The sequence below is a fragment of the Loxodonta africana genome, chromosome 20, assembly GCF_030014295.1.
Source record: "Loxodonta africana isolate mLoxAfr1 chromosome 20, mLoxAfr1.hap2, whole genome shotgun sequence".
Taxonomy (NCBI): Eukaryota; Metazoa; Chordata; class Mammalia; order Proboscidea; family Elephantidae; genus Loxodonta; species Loxodonta africana.
In genome coordinates, this window is record NC_087361.1 from 55,921,168 (window position 1) to 55,949,024 (window position 27,857).

General features: G+C 41.7%; 1 protein-coding gene across 12 annotated transcripts in view; it reads left to right on the forward strand.

Moving 5' to 3' along the window:
* Positions 1-27,857, forward strand: part of IFNAR2 (interferon alpha and beta receptor subunit 2) — an 89,575-nt gene that overhangs the window by 33,152 nt on the left and 28,566 nt on the right. For 2 of the 12 annotated variants that reach the window (XM_064273199.1, XM_064273204.1), the window contains one exon: positions 23,145-23,199. The exons of 5 other annotated variants lie outside the window; for them this stretch is intronic. The gene's annotated coding sequence lies outside the window, so the exon portion shown is untranslated. Of the gene's footprint in view, positions 1-14,161; positions 14,287-15,177; positions 15,298-23,144; positions 23,200-23,277; positions 23,302-27,857 lie in introns of those variants that run through there. 5 more of the 12 variants (XM_064273202.1, XM_064273198.1, XM_064273203.1 and 2 more) reach the window with 5 other exon arrangements.

Here is a 27,857-nt window from a genome sequence, read left to right on the forward strand (position 1 = left end):
ATGTCCTTCTCCAGGGACTGGTCTCTCCTGATTACATGTCTGAAGTATGTGAAATGAAGTCTTGCCATCCTAGGTTCTAGGAAGCATTCTGGCTGTACTTCTTCCAAGACAGATTTGTTTGTTCTTCTGGAGTCCATGGTATACTCAATATTCTTCACCAACACCATAATTCAAAGGCATCAATTCTTCTTCAATCTTTCTTATTCATTGTCCAGCTTTCACATGCATATGAGGCGATTGACTTTATCATGGCTTGGGTCAGGTGCACCTTAGTCCTCAAAGTGACTTCTTTGCTTTTTAATACTTTAAAGAGGTCTCTTGCAGCAGATTTGCCCAATGCAATACATCCTTGGATTTATTGACTGCTGCTTCCATGGGCATTGATTGTGGATCCAAGTAAAATGAAATCCTTGACAGCTTCAATCCTTCCTCCATTTATCTCAATGTTGCTTATTGATCCAGTTGTGAGGATTTTTGTTTTCTTTATGTTGAGGTGTAATCCACACCGAAGGCTGCGGTTTGATCTTCATCAGTAAGTATTTCAAGTCCTCATCACTATCAGCAAGCAAGGTTGTATCATCTGCATATGGCAGGTTGCTCATGAGTCTTGCTCCAATACTGATGCCCTGTTCTTCACATAGTCCAGCTTCTCAGACTATTTGCTCAGCATACAGATTGAATAACTATGGTGAAAGATGCAACCCTAATGCACACTTTTCTTAATTTTAAACCACGCAGTATCCCCTTGTTCTGTTCAAACAACTACTTCTTGGTCTAAGTACAGGTTCCTCATGAGCACAATTAAGTATTCTGGAATTCCCATTCTTCGTAATGTTAGCCATAATCTGTTATGATCCACACAGTCAAATGCCTTGGCATAGCCAATAAAATACAGGTAAACTTCTTTCCAGTGTTCTCTGCTGTCAGCCAAGATCCATCTGACATCAGCAATGATATCCCTGATTCCACGTCCTCTTCTAAATCCTGCTTGAATTTCTGAAAGTTCTCTGTTGATGCACTGCTGCAACTACTTTTGAATAATCTTCAGCACAATTTTACTTGCGTGTGATATTAATGATATTGTTCAATAATTTCCGCATTCTGTTGGATCACCTTTATTTGGAATGGGCACAAATATGGATCTTAAGTGCATAGAAAAATTGAGCATGGAATCCAGAGAGTTCCCATAAAACCCCTCTCCCTCTCACACAGTATGCCCTATTGTTAACATCTTGCATGAGTGATACATTTGTTACCACTGACAAACCAGTACTGATACATTATTATCAGCTAAAGTTCACAGTTTATATTAAGATTCTCCCTTGGAATAGCACAGTTTGTGGGTTTTAGCAAATGCACAATGTCACGTGTCCACCATTACAGTAGGATACAGAAAGGTTTCACTGCCCTAAAACTCCTCTGTGCTCCATCTATTCAACTCTTCCTTCCTCCCTCCACCCTGAATCCCTAGCAATCACTGGTCTTTTTAGTGCCTCTATAGTTTTGCTTTTTCCAGAATGTCACATAGTTGGAATCAAATCATGTATGTAGCCTTTACACACAAGTTTGTCTCACCTAGCACTAAACACGTTTCGTCCATGTCTCTCCATGGCTTGATAGATCAACTCTTTTTATTGCCGAATAGTATTCCATTATCTGGATGTACCACAGTTTGTTTATCCACTCACCTTTGTAAGGTCAGAGCCCTGGTGGTGCAGTGGTTAAGATCTTGGCTGCTAAACAAAAGGTCGGCAGTTCGAATCTACACCCTGCTCCTTGGAAACCCTATGGGGCAGTTCTACTCTGTCCTATGGTGTCACTATGAATTGGAATCAACTCGGCGGCAACAGGTATGTAAGGACATCTTGGTCACTTCCAGTTTTTACAATTATGAATAAGCCTGCTATAAACATTTGTGTGCATGTTTTTGTGTGAACATAAGTTTTCAACTCATTTAGTAAATATCTAGCAGTGCGGCTGCTGAATTTTGTGACAAACCTGTGTTTAGCCTTGTTAGAAACTGCCAAGCTGTCTTCCAAAGTAGCAGTATTATTTTGCATTCCCACCAGCAATGAATGAGTGTTCTTGTTACTCCACATCCTTGTCAGCACTTGGTATTGTCAGGTTTTTTGGATTTTAGCCATTCTAATAGGAAAAAAAAAAAAAAAAATTTTTTTCTAATAGGTATGTTGTGGGATCTTATTGTTGTTTTATTTTGCAATTCCCTAATGACATATGATGTTGAGTACATTTTCAAATGCTTATTTGCCATCTACATATCTTCTCTGATGAGATGTCTTCAGATTTTTTGCCCATTTTTTAATTGAGTTGTTTGTTTTCTTATTGTTGAATTTCGAGAGGTCTTTGTATATTTTAGATACAAGTCCTTTATCAGATATGTGTTTTGCAAATATTTTCTCCTGGTCTGTGGCTCGTCTTTTCATTCTCTTAACAGTGTCTTTCACAGATCAGAAGTTTTTAATTTTAATAAAGTCCAACTTAGCAATCTTTTCTTTATGGATCGTGCTTTTTGTGTTGTATCTAAAAAGTCATTACCAAACCCACGGTCACCTAGATTTTCTCCTATCCTGTCTTCTAGAAGTTTTATGGTTTTGAGTTTTATATTAGGTCGATGATCTGTTTTGAGTTAATTTTTGTGGAAGGTGTGAGGTCTAGGTCTAGATTCAATTTTTTTTGCATATAAATATCCAGTTGTTCGAGTAACATTTGTTGAAAAGACTGTCCTTTCTCTATCAAATTGCCTTTACTCCTTTGTCAAAGATCATTTGACTGTATTTTTGTGGAGCTCTTTCTAGGCTATTTATTCTGTTCCATTTTATTGATCTAGCCATTTATTCTCTCACCGATACCGTACTGTCTTGATTACTGTAGCTTTATAGTAAGTCTTTAAGTCAGATAGTGACAGTCTTCCAATTCTGCTCTTCTTCAGTATTATGTTGGCTCTTCTGGGTCTTTTGCCTTTCCATATAAACTTTAGAATCAGTTTGTCAGTACCCACAAAACAACTTGCTGGGATTTTGATTAGGATTAAATTGAATCTATAGATCAAGCTGGGAAGAACTGACATCTTAACATCGAGTCTTCCTATTCATGAGTATGGACTATCTCCCCACTTATTTAGAACTTCTTTCATCTCTTTCATTAAAGCTTTGTAGTTTTCCTCATTTTGTTAAGCTTATACCTATTTGTTTCCTCTCCCGCTCCCCTTTGGTCCTAATGTGAATGGTGTTAGGCTTTTAATTTCAAATTCCAATTGTTCATTCTTGGTATATAGGAAAGTAATTGACTTTTGTATATTAACCTTGTATCCTACAACCTTGCAATAATCATTCGTTAGCTGTTTGTGTTGTTGTTGTTTGTTTCTTTGTTTCTTGTGGATTTTTTGGTTGCTGTTGATTCTTCAGGGTTTTCTACAGATAATCATGTCACCCACAAGAAAGACAGCTTTCTTTATTTTTTCAATCTGTATACCTTGTACTTTCTTTTCTGGTTTTATTGCATTAGCTAGAACTTCCATTATGATGTTGAATAGGAAGGGTAAAAGGGAACATCCTTGCTTTGCTCCTGATCTTGAGGAGAAAGCACCCAATTTCTTGCCAATAAATATGGTTGTTAGCTGTATAGTTTTTGAATATGCTCTTTATCAAATTGACGATAAAGCCCTCTATCCCTAGTTTGCCGAGAGTTTTTTTTTTATCATGAATGAGCGTTGGATTTTGTCAAATGCTTTCTCTGCACCTATTGATATGATTATATGATTTTTCTTTAGTCTGTTGACATGATGGATTACATTAATTGATTTTCAAGTATTGAACCAGCCTTGTATACTTGAAATAAATCCCACTTGGTTGTGATGTAAAGTGAAACCTAAAAGTTGGAGCTCGAAAGTTGCCTTGTTTTTCTGGGTCTTGCATGTGCTGAAGATACTTCAAAAATTGTTGCAGCATTGCATCAACAGGGCACTGCCAGAAATTCAAGCCAGATTCAGAAGAGTACGTGGAACAAGGGATATCATTGCTGATGTCAGATGGATCCTGGCTCAAAGCACAGAATACCAGAAAGATGTTTACCTGTGGATTATTGACTATGCCAAGGCATTCTACTGTGTGGATCATAACGAATTATGGCTACCATTGCAAAGAATGGAAATTCCAGAACACTTAATTGTGCTCATGAGGAACCTGTACATAGACAAAGAGACAGTTATTTGAACAGAACAAGGGGATACTGCATGGTTTAAAATCGGGAAAGGTGTGTTTCAGGGTTTTATTCTTTCACCATACTTATTCAATCTGTAGGCTGAGCAAATAATTCTAGAAGCTGGACTATATGAAGAAGACTGTGGCGTCAGAACTAGAGGCAGACTAATTAGTAACAGCCTGCATTATGCAGATGACACAACCTTCCTTACTGAAAGTGAAGAGGACTTGAAGCACTTACTGATGAAGGTCAAACCACAGCCTTCAGGACGGATTACACCTCAACATAAAGAAAATAAAAATCCTCACAACTGGACCAATAAGCAACATCATGATATATGGAGAAAAGATTGAAGTTGTCAAGGATTTTGTTTTACTTGGATCCACAATCAACACTCATGGAAGCAGCAGTCAAGAAATCAAAGCATGTGTTGCATTGGGCAAATCTGCTGTGAAAGATCTCTTTAAAGTGTTGAAAAGCAAAGAAGTCACTTTGAGGACTAAGGTGCACCTGACCCAAGCCATGATATGTTCAATTATCTCATACGCACTCGAAAGCTAGACGATGAATAAGGAAGACTGAAGAAGAATTGAAGCTTTTGAATTATGGAGTTGGTGAAGAATATTAAATATACCATGGAGTGCCAGGAGAACAAACAAATCTGTCTTGGAAGAAGTACAGCCAGAACGCTCCTTAGAAGCTGGGATGGCAAGACTTCATCTCACATACTTTGGACATGTAATCAGGAGAGATCAGTCCCTGGAGAAGGACATCATGCTGGGTAAAGTAGAGGGTCAACGAAAAAGACGAAGACTCTCAAGGAGATGGATTGACACAGTAGCTGCAACAATGGACCAAAACATAGCAGCAATTGTGAGGATGACACAGGACCAGGCAGTGTTTTTCATTCTGTTGTGCACAGAGTCGCTATGAGTTGGAACCAACTTGACTGCACCTAACAACATTGTTTAATCTCCAAATATTTTGAGATATTCCAGCTGTCTTTCTGTTATTGATTTCTAGTATAATTTCACATGGTCTGAAAACATATTTTGTGGTATCTATACTCTTCCAAATTTGCAAGGTGTATTTTATGGTCCAGAATGTGGTCTATCTTAGTGAATGTTCTATGTGAGCTTGAAAAGAATGTGTATTCTGCTGCTGTTGGGTAAAGTGTTCTATAAATGTCAATTAGATCCAGTTGATTAATGTTGATATTCAGTTCAACTATATCCTTACTGAATTTCTACCTGCTGGGTCTGTCAATTATACAGGAGTGTTGAAGTCTCCAACTATAATAGTGGACTTGTTTTTACCTTGTATATTTTGATTGTTAGGCACATACACTTTAAGAATTGTTATGTCTTTTTGAAGAGTTGACCCTTTTATCATCATGAAATGCCACTCTTCATCCCACATAATTTTCCTTGCTTTGAAATTTCCTTTGTCTGAAATTAATATAGCTACTTCAGTTTTCTTTTGATTAGTGCCTGCATGCTAGTATATCTTTCTCCATTCCTTTGATTTTTTTTTTAAATAATATTTTATTGTGTTTTAGGTGAAAGTTTAACAGCAAATTAGGTTCCCCTTTAACCATTTTTGGGGTTCCGTGATATTGGTTACAGTTTTCACAATGTGTCAGCATTCTCATTATTTCCATTCTGTTGGTTCTGTTTCCATTGATCTAGCCTCCCTTCCCCTCCTTGCCTTCTCACCTTTGCTTTTGGGAAATGTTGACCTTTTCGCTTCCTCAGTTAATTGTTTAGAGGAGCACATTAGTCACGGGTAATATTTTTTACTTTATAAGTCAAGCTATTATTTGGCTGAGAGGTGAGCTGCAGAAATAGTTTCAATTCCAGGTTTATATGGTACCTTAGTAAGATGTCTCAGGGGTTCCTGTAGTATCTATTGGTCCAGTAGGTCTGGCCTTTTTTAGGAATTTGAGTTTTGTTCTGCATTTTTCTCTCATTCTACCTGAGATCTTCTGTTGTGTTCCTTGTCAGAATGGCTGGTAGTGGTAGCCAGGTATCAGCTGGTTCTGGTCTCAGGTTAGAAGAGGCTATGATTCGTGTGGACTATTAGTCCCATGGACTAGTTTCTTCTTGGAGCCTTTGAGTTCCTTCATTCTCTTTTGCTTCATATGAGTAGAGAACAATAGTTGTATCTTAGACGGCCACTCACAAGCTTTTAAGACCCCAGACGCTACTCACCAAACTAGGATGTAGAACATTATCTTTATGAACTATGTTATGCCAATTGGCTAAGTTGTCCCCTGAGACTACAGTCCCAAGCCTTTTAACCCAGTAAACCAATCCTGAAAGTCATTTGCATATATCTGGAAGTCTCCATAACTGTGCCCCTATGTGGTTGGTTATATATGTGGATATATATGCAGCACACACAAACTTGTATATGCATGTGCCTCCAGATACGCCTATACATGCACACACGTTTACTCCCATACGCCTTCCCAAGCACATATATGCATCCACATCGACCCACGTAACCACACAAGTAGTTTTTGGTTGTTTTTACTGTTTGTTGCAAAATTGTATATGTTATAGCATTTATCCAAATTGGTCCTTTTTCTCATTGGCTTAGTTATCTAGTGCTGCTGTAACAGAAACGCTACAAGTAAATGGCTTTAGCAAACCGAAATTATTCTCTCACAGTCTAGGACGCTACAAATCTGAATTCAGGGGACCAGCTTCAGGGGAAGGCTTTCTCTCTTGGTGGCTCTGGAGGAAGGTCCTTGTCATTAATCATCCCTGGGTCTAGGAGCTTCTTGGTGCAGGGACCCTGAGTTCAAGGACACGCTATGCTCCCCATGCTTCTTGGTGGTATGAGGTCCCCATATCTCTCTGCTTGCTTCTTTCTTTTGTATCTTGAAAGGGATTGACTTAAGATGCAACCTAATCTTGTAGATTGAGTCCTGTTTCATTACCATAAGTGCCACTAATCCCACCTCATTAACATCACAGAGGTAGGATTTACAACACATAGGAAAATCACATCAGATGACAAAACGGTGGCTAATCACACAATACTGGGAATCACAGCCTGGCCAAGTTGACACATATTTTGGGGGGACACAATTTAATCCATGGCACTTGTGTACTTCTTAGCATCTTTATTTGCCTTGGTCAAATTGTGATGACTTCATCCGCATATTTTGGGTTGCCTTTCCTGTCACCAAAAGTGCCTGCTATCTAGAAAGTGATTCCCCCTTCCTCTCCCATCCCTGGTAACCACCAAAGAACTTTGCCTTCTGTGTGTCTATTCTTGGCTTTTAATAATAGTGGGACCATACAATATTTGCCTTTTGTGATTGACTTATTTCACTCAGCATAGTGTCCTCCAGGTTCATTCATGTTAAGTTTCGCAAATTCATCATTATTCTTTATCGTTGCATAGTATTCTATTGTATGCATCTACCCCAATTTATTCATTCATCAGTTGATTGGCACTTGGGTTGTTTCCGTGAATAACGCTGCAATGAACATGGGCGTGCATATGTCTATTCGTGTCACTGTTCTTGTATTTCTAGGATATATATCTAGGAGTAGGATTGCTGGATCATAAGGTATTTCTAGCTTTTTGAGGAAGCATCATACTGTTTTCCATAGTGCTTGTACCATTTCACAATCCCACGAGCAATGTATGAGTTCCAATCTCCCCACAACCTCACCAGCATTTGTTATTTTCTATTTTTTTAATCATTGCCATTTTTTCAGGGGTGAGATGGTATGTCATTGTAGTTTTGATTTGTATCTTTCTAATGACTAATTGGGGCCCTAGTGGTGAAGTGGTTAAGAGTTCAGCTGCTAACCAGAATGTAGGCAGTTTGGATCCACCAAGCTGCTCCTTGGAAATCCTACAGGGCAGTTCTACTCTGTCCTACTAGGGATGCTATAAGTCAGAATCAACCCAAAGGCAATGAGTTTGGTTTTGGTTTGGAATAAGTAATAATTGTGAGCATCTTTTCATGTATTTGTTGGCTACCTTAATGTTCTCTTTGATGAAGTATCTATTCATGTCCTCTGCCCTTTTTTATATTGGATTGTTTGCCTTTTTGTTGTTGAATTGTTAGACCCTTATTAGATACATTGTTGCCAAAGATTTTTTCCCACTCCATAGGTTCTCTTTTTACTCTTTTGGTAAAGTTTTAAATACTTAAATAAGTATTTAATTTTTAGGAGGTCCCAGTTATCTCATTTATCTTCTGTCATTCATGCATTTTTAGTTTTGTTTGATAGGCTATTTGTGCTAAAAATTAGGCTCCCTAGTTTTGACTCTGTTATTTTCCAGAAACCTTATAGTTGAAGATTTAACATTTAGGTCTTGATCCATTTTGAGTTAGTTTTTGTGCGTGATGTGAAGTATGGATCCTGTTCCATTTTTCTGCATATGGATACCCAGTTTTGCCAGCACCATTTGTTGAAGATACTGTTTCTTCCCCATTGAATGGACTTTGACCCTTTGTTGATCAGCTGTCCGTAGATGTATGGATTTACTTCTGAGTTCTCAATTCTATCCTATTGGTCTATGTTTCTGTCATTGAACTCTAGCCAGGCTATTTTGATTACTATGGCTATATAGGAAGTTTTGAGATTGGGAAGTGAGAGGTGTCCTACTTTGTTCTTCTTCAACATTACTTTAGCTATTTGGGGCATCCTTCCTTTCCATATTAAACTGGAGATTAGTTTTTCCATTTCATTAAAGAATGTTTTTGAAATTTGGATCAGAATTACATTATATCCATAAATCACTTTGGGTAGTGTTGACATTGTCACAATATTAAGTCTTCCAATCCATGAGCATGGAATGTTTTCTCATTTACGTAGATCTCTTTTAGTTTCTTGCACTAGTGTTTTATAGTTTCCCTTGTGTAAGTCTTTTACATCCCTGGTTAGGTTTATTCCTAGGTATTTTATCCTTTTGGGAGCTATTGTAAATGGTATTGTTTTCTTGATTTTTGTGTGTCAATTCTGTACCCTGCCACATCGCTGAATCCTTCTATTAGTTTCAGTAACTTTCTTGTGGAATCTCTGGGATTTTCTATGCATAGAATCATGTCATCTGTGAATAAGAATAGTTTTACTTCTTCCTTTCTAATTTTAAAACCAAACCAAACCCGTTGCTGTTGAGTCAATGCCAACTCATAACGACCCTATAGGGTAAAGCAGAACTGCACCATAGGGTTTCGAAAGAGCAGCTGGAGGATTCGAACCGTCAACATTTTTGGTTAGCGGCTCATTTAGGTATGTTTTATTTCCCATTCTTGCCTTACTGCTCTAGCCAGGACTTCCAGTACAATATTGAATAAGAGAGGTAATAAAGGGTATCCTTGTCTCATTTCCATTCTCAAGGGGAATGCTCTCAATCTTTCTTTGTGGAGAGTAACGTTGGCTGTTGGTTTTGCATATGTGCCCTTAAATATGTTGAGAAATTTCCCTTCTATTCCTATTTGTCTTAGAGTTTTTATCAGAAAAAGGGTGTTGGATTTTATCAAATGCCTTTTCTGTATCAATTGAAATGGTCAATGCGATTCTTTTCCTTTGTCTTATTTAAGTGGTGAATTACATTGATTGATTTTCTAATGTTGAACCATCCTTGCATCCCTGGTATGAATCCCACTTGATCATTGCCTTAGTCATCTAGTGTTGCCATAACAGAAATACCACAAGTGAATGGCTTTAACAAAAAGAAATTTATTCTCTCACAGTCTAGTAGGCTAGAAATCTGAATTCAGGGCGCCAGCTCCATGGGATAGCTTTCTCTCTCTGTCGGCTCTGGGGGAAGGTCCTTATCATCAATCTTTCCCTGGTCTAGGAGCTTCTCAGTGCAGGGACCCTGGGCCCAAAGGACAGTCAAGCTCCTGGCTCTTTTTGGTTGGTGTTATGAAGTCCCCCTCTCTCTCTGCTCACTTCTTTTATGTTTCAAAAGAGATTGACTAAAGATACAACCTAATCTTGTAGATCGAGTCCTGCCTCATTAACATAGCTGCCTCTAATCCTGCCTCATTAACATCATAGAGGTAGGATTTACAACACATAAGAAAGTCACATCAGATGACAAATTGGTGGATAATCACATAATACTGGGAATCATGGCCTAGCCAGGTTGACACACATTTTTGGAGGACACAATTCAATCCATTGCAATCAGGATATATTATTTTTTTTGATATGCTGTTTAATTCTGTTGGTTAGAATTCTGCTGGGAATTTTTGCATATATATTCATGAGGGGTATTGGTCTGTAATTTTCTTTTTTAGTGGTGTCTTTGCCTGGCTTTGGTATCAGGGTAATGCTGGCTTCATAGGACAAATTAGAGAGCATTCCTTCCTCTTCTGTGTTCTGGACTAGTTTGAGTAGAATTGGTGTCAACTCTTCTCTAAATGTTTGGTAAAGTTCTCCAGTGAAGCCATCTGGGCCAAGGCTTTTTATGACATCTTCAATTTCTTCTTTTGTTATGGTTTTGTTCAAATTTTCTACCTCTACTTTTGTTAGTTAAGATAAGCAGTGTGTTTCTAGAAATTTGTGCATTTCATCTAGGTTTTCAAATTTGTTGAAATACAATTTTTCATAATATTCTGTTATGATCCTTTTTATCTCCATTGGTTCTTTTATAATGTCACCCATCTCATTTCTTATTTTGGTTATTTGCATATTCTCATTTTTTTCCTTTGTCACTTTGGCCAGTGGTTTGTCAATTTTATAGATCCTCTTGAAGAACCAACTTCTGGTCTTAATTCTTTCTATTGTTTTTGTTTTCTATTTCATTTATTTCTGCTCTAATCTTTATTATTTCCTTTCTTCTGGTGACTGTGGACTTCTTTTGCTGTGCCTTTTCTATTTGTTAGAATTGTAGGGTTAAGCTATTGATTTTGGCCATTTCTTCTTTTTTAATGTGTCCATTTTATTGCTGTAAATTCTCGTCTGAGCACTGCTTTTGCTGTGTCCCAAAGGTTTTGGTATGTTGTGTTTTCATTCTTGTTTGAATCTAAGAATTTTTTTAATTCATTTTTAATTTCTTCTATTACCCAATAGTTTTTAAGTAAGATGTTATTCAGTTTCCATGTATTTAATTTTTCCCTTGCTCTCTTATTGATTTCTAGTTTTATAGTGTTGTGATCAAAGAAGATTCTTTATGTTATTTCTATGTTTTTGAATTTATTGAGGTTTGTTTTGTGGCCTACACTGTGGTCTATTCTAGAGAATGATCCATGTGCTTCAGAGAATACCGTGTATTGTGCTGCTGTTGAATGGTGTGTTCTGTATATGTCTATGGGGTGAAGCTGATCGATTGTATTATTTAGATCTTCTGTATCTTTGTTGAGTTTCTTTCTAGTTGTTCTTCCCATCATTGACAGAGGCATGTTAAGGTCTCCTACTATGATTGTAGAACGGTCTATCTCTCTTTTCAATTATGTTATAGTTTGTTTTATGTATTTTGGAGGTCTGTCATTAGTTGGGTAAATATTTATCATGGCTATGTCCTCTTGGTGGATTGACCCTTTAGTCATTATATGGTGCCCTTCTTTGTCTCTTATAATGGATTTTGACTTTAAATCTATTTTATCAGAGGTTGATATTGCCACTCCTGCTCTCTTTTGGTTACTGTTTGCTTGACATATTTTTTTCCATCCTTTGATTTTTAACCTATTTGTGTTTCTGTGAGGATGGGAGTGATAACTTCCAAGCTCTTTACATGTTGGAGCAGGCTACACTTGCTCTTTAAAACCTTTCCCCTGATTACAAAAGTAAAAACATTTACTGTAGAAAATACAGAAGGTAAACAGAATGAAGTAAAAATTACCCATGCTTGCCCAGTCCATAATTAATCTCAGTTACATTTTTATATATTTCTATTTTTTAACATGTTTATATAACATCATGCATACACTGCATGGAGTGTGTATTTGCTCCCCCCGCCCCACACACACACTTTCAGAGACCATTTGCAACTCCTCTAAAACCAGTGCTGAAAATATGTCCACTGTTGCATGTATTTTATAAGGACAGCAACTCACGATCAGTCCCTTTAGATTTCACAGGGCTGGAGGGAATTCTGTCCCTTTTGAACACTGATGATGTAGTGGTTAAGTGCTATGGCTGCTAACCAAAAGGCTAGCAGCTCAAACCCACCAGGCACTCCTTGGAAACTCTATGGGGGAGTTCTGCTCTGTCCTATAGGGTTGCTATGAGTCAGAATAGACTTGACATCAACGGATTTGGTTTGGTTTGGTTTGAAGACTGGGGGTAATATAAGAGGCAGTGCCATGACATTTGTCTTTATGATCACCCCTGTGCCTACCGTAGAGAAGGGGTTCAGCAAATGTTAGTTGACTTCATGGATGAAAATGTTCCTTTCTGAACCCACAGACAGTATGAAACACCTCCCCCCACCCCCCCCCTTTGCTCAGATGACAGAAAGCTGAAAGCTAGATTGAATGCTCAACTAGAATAACCTACGAGGTTAGGGAAGTCCATGAGCTGTGCAAACTGTTAACATGTTCAGGTCCTAACATGAAGATTGGAGGTTCAAGACCACCCAGAGGCACTTTGGGAGAAAGGCCTGGCAATCTACTTCCCCAAAATCAACCATTGAAGGTTCTATGGAGCACAGTTCTACTCTGATGCACATACGGTCACCATGAGTCAAAATCCACTCTGCTGCACCTGGTTTAGGTGGTTAGAGTATTTTTTTCCTTCTCCTCCAAAAGAATTTTAAAATTTCCACTGAGATACCTTTAATGTTTAGAATATAACTGAAAACAAAACAAAACCAGTTGCTATATAGTCCATTCCAACTCATGGTGAACCCATGGCTGGATGACCCAGTAAGCAAGCTAAGCACAGCTTAGCAATTTCACATCTTTGTGAAAACATGTGAAATTGTTCACTACAGATTAGGAAGTAAGCACAATTAAGCCTGTGTTTACCTTGTTACTGGGTCATCTGCCCCTGTCAGGGACTGTAAATTTGAAGAGGCTTTGATTCTGTAGGAAGGTGATGTGGAGTGGGGAGACAGACGGATGCCAGCCATACCTAGAAGCAGAATCTTCGACGTGGTGAAAAAATGTGAAATTGTTCACTACAGATGGTCTAGTAAGCAAGGTAAGCACCGGGCTTATCTTGCCTGTTGAATAATCCGCCCCTGGTGTCAGAGTAGAACTGTGCTCCGTAGGGTCTTCAGCAGCTATGATCTTTCCGAGGCAGATCACCAGGCCTTTCTTACCGCCAACCTTTTGTTAGCAGTTGAGCACTGAACGTTTTGTGACACCTAGGGACCTTTGTTTTACTGAAAGCCACCTCGCAGTCTGTTTTGGAAGTCACAGGGTAATAAATAAGCAAAATAGTTAAGGACTTTCTGTCTTTCCTCTCCAACCTACCCAGAAACACACTGGGGAGAGGAGAGTATGGAGGAAGGCCCACTGAGAAGGGGGGGGAACCAATATTTGCAAAGGCCTGCTTGAGCTTGGAACTAACTGCACCACGCCTTGACACCTGCGAAAGCTAGATATTTCTATCCTCATTTTACAGACTAAGAGTATGATGATCAGAGAGGCTTAAATAAGTAATAAGTGAGGAGCCAGGAGGGAACCCATTCACTCGTTCATTCATTCATTCCATTTTTACTTTCTTCTAAATGCCAGACCCTGTTCCAACCTCTAAAAACTCGAGTAAACAAAACAGCCGAAAACCCATCTCATTTCCTGGCGGAGCTGGGGGCGAGGACAAGATCAGACAAAGCCCGCTAGGCCCGCCCCGGCCCGCCTTCCCGGAACAGCTGGAGGCCGGGCTCCGTGCGCGTCCCCGCACTGGGACTTTCCTCACCCGGCCGCCGGCACAGCCGCCGTTGGGAGCGGGTCAGCCGGTCACCACCCGCCGCTCTGCCCTCTCTGCCAGGCCGGCGTCGCCCGAGGAGGTGGTCCGGGCTCCTCCGCCCGAGGGGTCGCCAGCAGCGCGCGTCCTGGCCACCAGCGCCCATCGGGGTGCGGGGCTCCGGGGGGACCGAGGCCAGCCCCTTGGGCGGGAGCCGCGGGGACAGGCCGCAAAGGTACAGCGGGGATAGCCGGGGACCGGGGACACTCGTGCCGCTGACAATAGGGCCAAACGCCGCCCCCTCCCGTAGCCGCTTCCCGGAAGCCCTCTCTCGGTTCTGCTCCATCTCGGGACGCCGCCCGCCTGCCTGTCCTCCCGGCCCCGGGGACTTTGGCCCGCGCGCCGCGCACCGCCGTCCCAGTCCCCCGCAGCCGCCGGGTCATTTTCAGCCCCTCCCCCCCCCCGGGGGGCTGCACCGTCGCGGGGTCCGCACAGCACCCCTGTCTTTGCGCGAGGTCCTGTCGCCCCGCCCCCAACGCATGCCGGGACGCTCGGGCACTTCGCGCTGCAAAGCGGGAGCAGTTGTGTTCTACGGTGCGAATTCCTCAAGATCACCCCGCCTTGCAAAAGTGGATTATCAGCTCCGGCCTCGGGCTTGGGGACTTCCCCCCGGCTCCCTCACATCCCCGTGAATACCCCCTTGGTCGGGCACCGGGGAAGGTCGCCGAGGGGCAACCCAAGCTGGAGCGCCCTGCGTCCTTCCATACCCGCCGCTGGGAAACACGTGGAGTGGGGGACTAGGGGCCATCGCTGCTGAGGCCAGGGACGGACTCCTCCCCCGAGTGGGAAGGGAATGAGATTATCGGGTGTGAGCTCCATCCGGAGCAGATAATTCGTTTAGCCAAGTAGTGAGTTCGCGCCCCCAACACACCTATTTAGATGTGGTGGTGGTGGTGTACGGTCGAGCTGATTTATTTGGTTGCCAAAAAACCAAACCCGTTGCCATGGAGTCGATCGGACTCAGGGACCCTGTATTATTGGATAGTGATGGGTTTATTGAGAAACCCTAGATATCCCTCCTTCCCTTTTTAATGTTTGTCTAATTTCCTTGCTTTTGTTTGGCAAGTGGTCTTCGAAACATAGAACATGCCTGAAATATGCCTCAGAATCTAATGGAACAGGCTCCTGGAGTCCCTAGCTCTTCATTCCCCGATGGTCGTGCTTTGGGGGAGCGCGGAGAAGGCGGGTAAGACCCAGAGGCTGTCTCCTGCCCCCTGCTTTGCCAAGATTTCCAAATACCCTGCCTCTTTTCCCACCTTCTGTCCTGGAGGTATACCAAAATCTGCCCTGAAAACATCTGGTAAACTTTCCTAGACACATGGGCATGGTTGTTAAGATTTGATCTGCTTGTCTCAGGACATGGCTTGTATTCCTAAGAGTCACTTCATAGTTCACAGTTTTTCAATTTTCCATCATCTAAAATCTGCTTGACTTCTTATTCTTACCTGTACTTCCTATAAGGCTGCCTATGTATGTTATAAAAGGTTGAAAAAAAACCTGCCTGAGGTTTGGTTCATCTGTTTTGAAAAATGGTGATTTTTGTCTTTTTGAAAAAAAAAAAGAGGATAAGGACCATACCCTAGAAGTACTGTCTTAGGAGTGATGCACTCACCACTTGTTGGTGCAGCTCCAAATCACAGTGACCCCACTGTGTCAGAGCAGAACTGGGCTCCATAGGGTTTTCAATGGCTGCTATTTCAGAAGTAGATCACCAGGCCTTTCTTCCAAGGCACCTCTGAGCGGACGTGAACCTCCAGCCTTTTGGTAAGCAGCCGAGTACTTTAACTGTTCTCAGGACCCAGGACTCCCTTAGGAGTGAACTTTTTATTAAAACATATGTCCTATCCTTCACCCCGTACACACAGAACCTTGCAGACACTTTTCCCTCTTGTATTTATAAACCTTCAAACTGTTGACGAGTGAACAGCATGTCTCTTCCCACTTCTTATATATTCTGCTCCATTTAACCAATATCTCGTCACGATCAATGATCATATTTTATCGAAACTAAAATGCTATTGAATATGAGATGCACTTTTATTTTATGTAACCAAGGAAGAAAAAGACACTGACACATTCCTGATTTAAGAGCTGTTCAGATGTGAGATGGAAGCCTGCATTTTACACTCTGTGCAGTCTCATTCAGACGTGAAATGGAAGCCTGCATCTTGATTAAATAAGGTGGCGAGATACGTGCAAAAGTGAAAACGTAAGAGGTAGAAGAGGTTTGTAGGAGGAGGAGGAGGAGTCCCTGAAAATCTTCTCCGTCGCTGGCAGAATGTGTTTAGGTATCCCACAAACCAGGGCTTTACAAACTGGTAAATAGGAGCGTTATCCACCCTTTCATGGCCACTGGGAAATATGTGTCCACTACATTTGTTACCTCCTCTGCCGCTGGAGGTTTATTGGCAGGGATTTGAGCCCCTTTAGTACTTTATGGCAGCTGGCAGATACTGGTGCGACTGCCTAAAAAACAATGAAGTTGGTATGTGCCATATTTGCATGTTGACAGCTATTCCTTTGAGGGTATGCTTCCCGGAGGAGTAATCGAGTGAAACTTCTGTGTCTTTTTGGCTTCTGTACAGTGAAGTAAGGCCTGCAAGGGTGTGTTTTATTTCCTTTGAGTTTTGGGAAGGTACGGTTACCAGTTTCAGAAATATTCAAGTGAATGAGTTATTTTTGGGGTGAAAGGCGTTTGTGATGCACTTCCTGGACCATGGGACTGATATATACTTCATGTGTGAAGTGCTTCATGAAACATGGGACTGATATATATAGTCCACTTGCAATTGGTACCCCATTTTTTCAGATAATAAGACACTACCATTGAACAATGATTCGGCATCATTCCATTAGTGAAAAAACAGCATCACCAAAATATTCCCCCCTCCCCAAAATTCATCCTTGAAAGGATTAAGCATTGTTTTGTTGTTGTTTAAGTCTGAGGGATATTTGTGTCAACAAAAATCTTAAAAATTCTGCCTCATAAATAGAAAAGAAGCCAGCTGAATCTGACCATACTTGGCTTTTTCCTCTTCCAACAAAAGCCTGCTGGGGAGAGTCCAGGGAGATAGGGCAGGTCACTGGGCTGACAGGGAGCCAGCTGCACCAGAATCAGGAAAATAACCCGAAGCTCAAATGTTTGATGCCACTCACCCCTCCACCAGAGGTAATGACCATGCACGCAGGACACGTAACCAGCTCTTTGAGGAGAAAGCAGGGGCCAGGTGCTGGGCTCAGCTCTCCCTCCTCCTACCCCAACACCAATCCCTCAGGCTAGAGAAACTGCCCAGGCTTCACGGAACAAACTGGAGTGAGGTACAGATAAGGAAAGGGAGCTGTAACAATGTTATGTGTGTCAGCTTGGCTAGGCATGGTCCCCTGTGGTTTGGCCAAACATTGGTCTAGTTGCCTTCATGGAGCTGTTACCTATGGTTACATCAGTTGGCCTTGGGTGGAACAGAAGACCTTCCACAATGTAATGTAGTGTAATTATCTCATAGCTAATGTTGTGCAATGTAATGACCTTTCGTAATGTAATCTAATGTAATGCCTTTCCGTAATGCAATCTAATCTATCAATTAGCTGAGGTCTTACATATCATACACATAAATTAGGTTTAGGGTGGCCCCTAAGCCTAATCATTTCTTATAAAAAGACCAGACTAGACAGACACACTCAGGGAAGACCTATACCCTGTGACCTCATCTACAAGCCAAGGAATGCCAAGTAAAGCCTAGGCAACAAGGACCTCCCAGAACTATTGACAGGGAAGGAATTGACAGGGATGTGGCCCTAATTTGCAATTCTAGCCTGCAGAACTGTGAAGAGAGGACATTTCTGTTCTTTAAAGCCACCCACTTGTGGTATTTCTGTTCCTGCAGCAATAGCTAACCACAGCAGTGAGTTTTCACTCTACTATATCACGGTAGCAAGTGACTGAAGCCATCCAAGTCCAAGCAAGGTAAACTGATAGGGTGTGGGAGAAAAAAAAAAAAAAGGAAAGATCAACATAGCCAACAAACCAAAAAAAAAAAAAAAACCAAACCCACTGCCGTCGAGTCGATTCTGACTCATAGCGACCCTATAGGCAGAGTAGAACTGCCCCACAGAGTTTCCAAGGAGCACCTGGAGGGTTCAAACTGCTGAGCTCTTGGTTAGCAGCTGTAGCACTTAACCGCTACGCCACCAGGGTTTACATAGCCAACGAAGAGTCTCACTAAAATAAACTATGATTCTTGGAACAGAAGGAAATCTGTTACAATTGGTTTACACCCCACAACAACTTCATAAGAATATACATTCAATAAAATAAACCCAAAGACAAGAAAGTTTTAAAATTGAGATGAAAGAGAAGATTGGAAACCTAAGGGAATAAATTGAAGACCATAAAAATATAATTACAGAAGAAATAAACTACAGGAAGCCACAGAATAGATTTGCTGGAGATAAAAATATTTTAATACAGAAAGGCTTGATTGAAGCCCAGTGAATGCAGATGAAAAAAGACAAAGATTAGGTCAACTGGAAAGAATCTGATAGGGAAGATGGATAAGACAATCAAGCATTGGGATAATTGGGATCTCTGATGAAAAGAACTCAACAAATGGAACAGAAAATTAAGTAAAAATAGGAGACAAGAAATTTAATTGAAATGAAGAAAAAAGACTTGTAGGCCAGAAGAACATGCCACATTCCAGGACAATTTCACATGGGGGATGCTCACCACCAAGATATCGTCAGTTATTTAAATTCAGAGTGAAAGAGTGATTTGAGACTCTACGAAGAAAAAGTAAATTAAGGAGGAAAGGAAGTCAGGCTGACCTCAGGCTTCTGCAGTGCAGCGCTGAAGGCCAGAAGACAGCGGGCCCTCAGGGAAAGAAACATTTCCCAAGGGGGTCTTTTACCCAGCCAAGATGTCATATAAGTTGAAAGTCAACAGGCTGACCATCCCAAATATAAAAAGAACAAAGGAAATCAGCACTCAGCAGCCTTTTATGGAAAAAAACTGCTGAGAAAAATAAATCACTAAGGGATAGAAAACTTGTGTTTTTTTTTTTTAAAAGGACTTGGTGAGTATTTACACTACTTAAATGTAGAATTAATACATTACATCTATGAAAACTGGGTAGAATAAAGTGTGGTTGTTATAAATCTACGCATAAAAAAACAAATACAGCAAAAAAAAAAAGGAAGTGAGGGAGAAAGATGGGAGGAAATGTTTATGTCCTCATCTTTCAAAGCATGCCATCAATAAATATGGCTTATCCAAGAGACAGAAAGGGCCACATGAACCAGAGACTATATCAGCCTGAGGCCAGAAGAACTAGATGGTGCCCGGCTACAGGCAATGACTGCTCTGACAGGGAACACAACAGAGAACCCCTGAGGGAGCAGGAGAGCAGTGGAATGCAGACCCCAAGTTCTCATAAAAAGACCAGACTTAATGGTCTGACTGAGACTAGAAGGACCCCGGTAGTCATGGCCCCCAGACCTTCTGTTGGCCCAGGACAGGAACCATTCCCAAAGCCAACTCTTCAGACATGGATTGGACTGGACAATGGGTCGGAGAGGGATGCTGGTAAGGAGTGAGCTTCTTGGATCAGGTGGACACTTGAGACTATGTTGGCATCTCCTCCCTGGAGGGGAGATGAGAGGGTGGAGGGGGCTAGAAGCTGGCAAAACAGACACGAAAAGAGAGAGTGGAGGGAGAGAGCGGGCTGTCTCATTAGGGGGAGAGTAATTGGGAGTGTGTAGCAAGGTGTATATGGGTTTTTGTGTGAGAGACTGACTTGATTTGTAAACGTTCACTTAAAGCACAATAAAAATTATAAAATAAGTAAATATGGCTTAAAATTAAAATGTGCTAGTACATATAATACTCCAGCTTTTTTTTTTTTTTAGACTAAAAGATTTAATAGTTACATTACACAAATAAAATGTGTGGACATTACTGTGATTCTAACTCAAAGAAATTAACTCTAAAAACATTTTTGAGGCAATTGTCATTGTTATTATGTGCCGTCGAGTTGGTTCCAACTCATAGTGACCCCATGTGCAACAGAACAAAACACAGCCTGGTCCTGCACCATCCTCACACTCGTTCTTAGGCTTGAGCCCATTGTTGCAGCCACTGTGTCAATCCATCTCCTAGAGGGTCTTTCACTTTTTTGATGACCGTCTACTTTATCAACCATGATGTCCTTCTCCAGGGACTGATCCCTGGGCAATTAGAGAAATATAAACACAGACCATGTTTTAGATGATATTAAATATTTAAAATTTATAGTTGTAATAATGGTATTGGTCATGATTGTGGCCATTAATTGCTGTGAAATTATATGACATCTGGCACTTGCTTAAAATAATCCAGTCAGAAGAAGGAGGCAGAAGAGGGAAGGATAGATGAAACAAGTTTGGTAAAATGTTGATAATTAAAGATGGGTGATGGGTACTTTTGTTTTTGCTTTTTTTCCCCCTTTTTTTAAATATAATTTATTTTGTGGTTGTTGAGAACATGCATAGCAAAAACATACATATTCAAGTGTCTACCTGTACAGTTTAGTGACATTGATTTCATTCTTCAAGTTCTGCAGCCATTCTCACCCTCCTTTTCTGAGTTATTTCTTTGATGGGTACTTTTTAAGTTTGAAAATGTTCACAAAGCAAAGTTAAAAAGAAAATCGAAAAGTTGTACTAATTCAGCCCCCCAGCAATTTACCTGTTTGTTAACTTGTTAATCCATTAAAGAAGTATTTATTAAATTCTTACAGTTTATTAAGATCCTGTATTAAGGGCTGGAAATACAATGATTGTCACAGTGCCCAGCATCAGGGAGCTTGTGGTTTGGTAGGGAAGATAGGTAATTTAATAACAATTCAGTATAAATATTATTGAGGGGAACTATGAGAGCTATTGGTGTATATTTTAGAGCTGTTGGGTGTGTGTCTTAATTATTTAGTGCTGCTATAACAACAAGAAATGTCACAAGTGGATGGCTTTAACAAACAGAAATTTATTCTGTCACAGCTGAGTTGGCTAGAAGTCTGAATTCAGAGTGCAGTTCCTGGGGAATGCTTTCTTTCTGTGTTCTGGGGAAGGTCCTTGTCATCAATCTTCTCCGGTATTGGAGTTTCTTAGCGCAGAGACCTCTGATCCAAAGGATGCACTCTAGTCCCAGCTCTTCTTTCTTGGTGGTAGTCAGGTCCCTCTCCCTCTCTGCTCACTTTTTTCTCCTTTTATCTCTTGTAGGATAAAAGGTGATGCAGGTCACACCACAGGGAAACTCCTCTTAACATTGGATCAGGGCTATTACCTGAGTAAGGGCATTGCATCCCATCTTAATCCCCTTTAACCTAACCTAATCCTGCCTAGTTAATCACAGGCAAAGAGTAGGAGTCACAACACATAGGAAAATCACACCAGATCACAATATGGAGAACAGCCACTCAATTCTGGAAATCATGGCCTAACCAAGTTGATACACATTTTCGTGGGGCGGGAGGCGGGGAGGTGCACAATTCAACCCGTAACAGATTGGGAGGGGAAAAACATGCAGAATATAAGGGAAGGCCACATTGAATACTATGATGTAAAACAATTCTTGTCTAGTTTTATATGCAAAACGAATTTTAATTGTTTCAGTGTGTATTTTTTTAATTAGTCTCATGGGTTTCTTTTTTTTATACGTATGAACTATGTGTTCTGTTTCGAGAATTCCCCGTCTCTTGACCATGTGTTTATGTGCTTTAGTGCTCTTAACGATAAGCATTTGGTTTTGTTAGTTCTTTGTTAAAAATTCAGTTATTTCCAATTACCCTTTTGTCTATGTTTTTGATGCAAAATTATAAAATTATTACATATAGAAATATATTGACATTCTTCTTTATGATTTTTGTCCACTGGCGTTGACCTTAGGTCTTTCCTTTCAAGGTTTGGAATAAATGATCAGATGTTATGAAACTTTAAGATTCATCCTTGTACGCTGTGCAGCCTGCAGGAATCAAGCGGCAAACTCTCTCATGTCCTTCAAAGTGATCGGCTTCACTCTGGAACTAGCTCCCGTCCAGCATGAGTGTATTCTTGGCTATTGGCATTCTTCTGTGTTCTTCCTCATCCCCTTGCTGTCTCAGAATGTTCCTTTTATTTATGTCTAGAGCGTAGCTTCAATGGTAGCTGAAGTCTCACATAACGCCGCTGGTATTATTTTTCTTACTCCAACTTCTTAGTATCTTTGATAATCTTTTTTTTTTTTTTTTAAATCTTAGAGGAATATTTTAGGATGTTGTTATTTCTTAAGGAGAAAGAAATGTAAATTTCAATAATTCCTTCATTTGCTTTTCCCAAATAAAATTAGATTTAGACAAAAAGCTAGCTAGCTAGCTAGCTACCTATATGCGTGGAAAGGTCTACAGGATTATGTTCACCTAATATTAATGACGGAGCCCTGGAGGCACAGTGGTTAAGAGCTCGGCTGCTAACTAAAAAGTTGCCAGTTTTGGCAGTTTGAATCCACCAGCTGCTCCTTGGAAACCCCATGGGGCAGTTCTACTCTATCCCGTAAGGTTGCCATGAGTTGGAATTGACTTGACGGCAACAGGTTTGGTTGATTTTTTATAGTTTTTTTTTTTTTAAGGAGCTCTGGTGGCGCAGTGATTAAGTGCTCAGCTGCTAACAAAAGGTCAGCAGTTCGAACCCACCAGCCGCTCCTTGGGAGGAATAAAGATTACAGCCTTGAAAATCCTACAGAGCAGTTCTACTCTATTCTGTAGGGTCACTATAAGATGGAATCGACTCAGTGGCAGTGGTCTCATACATTGTTTTCAGTCTTAATGAGTGTGTATAAGAATTGTTACAGAAACAACAAAGATCTTTGGAAACAAACTAGAAACAAATATGCCATGATGTTAGCGATCATGGATGGTGAATGGTGGGACTAAGGATTACTTTCTTTTAATTTCTGGGGGTGGGGGTGGAATTATGTAACTGTATTTGTGTAATACTTCTGAATCCAGTTCTTTTCACTACTTGTAGATTGCCAATGATACTACCAGATGGCAGGGTATGCCAGATGGATGAAAAGCCAAAGGTATGCCCTCTCATGGGGGCTGTGAGGCAGCAAGCACCTTCAGGGATGTCTGTCTGTCTCTTTAGGAGGAATTGGAATTCAGAGAAGAATCACGTTACCCAGGTAGTGTCCATCTGAGCTAGACCTTGAAAATCAGTAGTGTTTCCTTGGGTTTAAATGGCAAGGAGAACTTCTTGGAAGGAGACCCCCAGAACAGTGAGAGCCAGAGCAGGGGGGTGACCAGTCAGGGGATGGCATGCCAGCTGGAACTCAGCACATTCATGGGACGGTAACTCACGGTAAACCAGGAAAGAGTGGTGACAGCCTTGCATGCAGCCTAAGGAGCTTGATGCCTTTGTCAGGCCCTGGTGAGCTACAGACAGGGCCAGTACCAGAATGGGCAGGGCACAGAGCAGAGTGACAATGGACAGCAGGATGCAGTACCACAAGAAGTTCTAAAATGCAAAGCTGTTTTTTTCCATGGTCTCTCTCAACTTTTCATGATTTTTATTTGCTATTTAATGTTGTTCTAAGTAAAAAAAATGATAAGATTTTAAATTATTAGTATGGATTTTGCCATTTTTCTTTATAATATGCAAAGCCAGTTGTAAATGCAAATACAAGAGCATTTAACTCTTATGCAGACTCATCAAATCAGATTACACCAGTTCATATGTTGTAACTCATTCTCAGAGGGTTCCTCAAACTGGCCAGAAAAGGCAGACTTAAACCAGAGTCTGGAAGGTTAGAAGGAGGAAGATAGGGTCCCCTAGACACAGAGCCGACCCCAGTGAGTGCTTCCTCAGCCACAGGGATCCTGGGGTGGGGAGTAAATGCAGGGCCTCCTGGGGCCCCTCTGCCTTTTGGACCTGAGACCATATGTACCTGGGCTGAGAAGTGCCAAGTCTTCCCCCCCCACCCCTGGAAGCCACAGAACAGATGCACCACACCCCTGCCAGGGTGGGCTCTGGGAAAGCTAAGCTAGGTATCTCCCCTCCCCAAGAACCTTCATCCCCACTCAGAGTGGACTGACAATGCCCAAAACCCATTGCTGTCAAGTTGATTCCATCTCAAGGCAACCCCATGCGTTACAGAGTAGAACTTCACCATAAGGATTTCTTGGCTGTAATCTTTACAGAAGCGGGTTGCCAGGCTTTCCTTCCATAGAGCTGCTTGGTGGGAGCCACCAACCTTTAGGTTTGTAGCCTATGGGAAACCACTTGCACCACCCAGGCTCCTGGCAATGCCCAAGGGCCTTGAAACCTCTGTGCAGGGACATGCTGTTTACCTGGATTGAAGGTGGGCTAGAGAGCCACCCCTGCCAAACAAAGCTCCAGCCTGCTGCCCACAGGATGAACTGGGGTGCTGCCAGCCCAGGCCAGGGAAGGCCCCCACCATACTCACCCCCAAGTCCACAGCAGGGTGGGTGTACCCAATTCCAACCCTCCCTGAACCCTCACCTGGGAAGGCAACATTAGAACAGGGGACCCTGCACTCCTACCTTCCACCCCCTTCCTGCTGCCATTGTGACCTGGCGGGGCCTGGGACACCCACCAGGGGATCAGGGGAACAGACTGCTGAGACCCCACCCTAGGGGGATGGAGACGGTGAGATTGCAGTGCACTGAGGCTCCAAGCCCCTAGCACTTGCTCCATTTCCCATCAGACTTCTCTAACAAAACACAAAGAATTTCAAGATGGCGACAGGAGAGCTTTAAACCAAGCCTGGGATCGTTCTTCGTGCAGGACTGTGTGTGACTGCATGGGTCACACACCCATGAAGCCAGCCATGGCAATAGAGATAAGAATTCACAAGGGCAAGGCTCCAGGAAGTTTGATCTATTTGTACTGAGGGACAGTTTTAACGAGCTCCATTAATAATTCCAGGCAGAATGCCAAGGGAAGAAATTAGGCTTTTCTAAGAAAGCAAGAATCTAGTTATCAGAAGACCGGTTGGAAGTGGGGTATGGATTACCAGGAACAAAGCAAGAGCATACGTACCCTGGTCCAGAGGGGAGAGCTGGACTTGTAATGAGCTAGTGTGTGTGCATGCCTGCGTAGATGTAGACCAAAGGCAGAGGTGCACCTCCATCAGAAACGGACCAGAGGCCACAGGGCAGATGCCAAAGTATGAGGAATCCCTCCAATGTGGCGTTGTAGGAACTAGGTACACCCAGCATCAAGGGAAGACTCCCAACCATGCCACCCCTGATCATGGAGTAATGGCAGGAGATAACATCATATTTCATAAAGATGTATTGGCAGATATTTCTAAATGGGTCCAGCCTTATGGGATGCCACCACCCATCTGTCAAGTTGTCATCCTGTGGTGGCTTGCATGTTGCTATGATGCTGGAAGGTATGCCTCTAGTCTTTCAGAAACCATCAAGGTTACCCATGGTGGACAGGTTTTAGTGGAGCTTCCAGTGTTTGGAGATTAGAAAGGTGCCCAGAACTTATTGGGCCCAGTCATTGGAAAACTGACCTGGTGATCTACTACTGAAAATTAGCCAATGAAAACCTTATAGAGCACAATAGAATATTGTCCAATAGAGACACATCATCAGGAAAAACAAATCTCTAGAAAAGGGCTTGTGTTTGATAAAGTAGAAGGCCAATGAAAGCGAGGGAAACCCTCCATGAATGGACTGACACGATACCCACGACTAGGGACTCAAACATACCAACGATCATGAAGATGGGGCAGGAGCAGGCATCGTTTCATTCTGTTATACATAAAGTTGCCGTGAGTTGGAGCCAACTCAATGGCAACTAACAACGTTATGGGATGGGTTATGGACAAAGGTGCCTGCTTCATGGGTGGTTTAGACTACAGTAGGGACATAGGTTTTGGCTTAGAACTTCTTGGATTTCTCCAGGAGATACCCGGGTGAGACCTGTTACTGTGGCAGTCAAGATAACTTTTTGATTAAGTTGTTTTTAGCTTGAGCTCATGCCTACTACTTCACTGTCTTTTTTTTTTTTTTCATTTTGACTTGGGGTCCAGTGCCATCCCAGTGTTTGGGGACAGAATAACACCCAGAGTCTATAGGGCCCCGTCATTTTAATGGGGACATAAGGTCTATGTGGGAGAAGAAACAAGACTGATTGGGGCTCCCTAACATTCTTGAAGAATTCCTTCCTCACCTTGGCTTGGGAAGACCTTCAAACTGTGACTCAAAATTCAGAAGCTAAGAAACAAAATAACTTTAAGTCTGGTAACATAAAACTCAGACGCTTGGGCACATTAAAAAAAAAGAAAAACTGCATAAACAAATCAGAAGGCAAGTGACAAACTGAGAAGAAAAGGAAAAAAAAAAAGATGTGATTCATATCACATATCAAGGGCCAGTTCCCTTCCTATTTAGAAAGGTCCTACAAACCGATGAGAAAAAGGCCCACAGCTCAGTAAAAAAAAAGGGCAAAGGGTATGAACAGATAGTTAACAGGAAAGGAAATACAAATGGCGCTTAAATATGTGAAAAGATGCTTGATCTCACTCAGAATATAAGAAAATTGACAACAGTCTGAGATAATTTTTCACTTACAACTTTTGCCTTTGTTATCTAGTGCTGCTATAATAGAAATACCACAAGTGGATGGCTTTAACAAACAAGTTTATTCTCTCACAGTCTAGGAGGCTAGAAGTCCAAACTCAGGGCACCAGCTCTAGGGGAATCCTTTCTCTGTCAGCTCTGGGGGAAGGTCCTTTTCATCACTCTTTCCTTGAGCCTAGGAGTTGCTCAACACAAGGACCCTGGGTCCAAAGGATGCACTCTTCTCCTGCTCTTCTTACTTGGTGATATGAGCTTCCCTCCCCTCTCTCCTGAATTCTCTCTTTTATGTCTCGAAAGAGATTGACTCAAGATACAACCTAATCCTGTAGATTGAGACCCACCTCATTAACGTAACTGCCTCTAATCCTGCCTCATTAACATCATAGAGTTTAGGATTTACAACACAGAGGATAATCACATCAGATCACAAAATGGTGGACAGCCACGCAATATTGGGAATCATGGCCTAGCCAAGTTGACACACATTTTTGGGGGACACATTTCAATCCATAACAACTTCGATAACAATCCAAGGGCCTGGTGATACCATCTGTGGAAGAGGCTGTGAGGAGGCAGGTGTTCTCTCACATTGCAGGTGAGTGTACAAATGAGTACAGTCCCGTCCCTAAGTGGCGCAAATGGTTCCTGCACTCAGTTGTTGACTAAAGTTGGAGGTTTGAGTCCACCCAGAAGCACTTTGGGAGAAAGGCCTGGTGATCTACTTCCAAAAGATCAGTCATTGAAAACGCCATGGAGCACAGTTCTACTCTGTCACATGGGATCACCATGAATTGTAGTTGGCTCCATGGCAACTGGTTTAGGCTGAGCAGTTTGACAGTTTGCATTAAAATCACAAATGCATATCCCCTGTGTGCCAGATCTCTTCTGTCTGCCCCTTCAGACCCACCCCCCTACATTCTCCACCCTCTATTTTGCTTTAGGAACCTGCCTTGTGTTGATTTGGGCAATGGAGAGCCCCAAATAGAAGAGAAGGAGGGTGGTGGGGGATATTTACTCCCCAGCCACCTCCATGCACAATACCTTAAACTGGCTGTGTGTTTGGTGGTGTTTGGCCTCATGTTACAGCTCTATCACAGGGTTCTGTCCTTCCAGATTCCAGTGT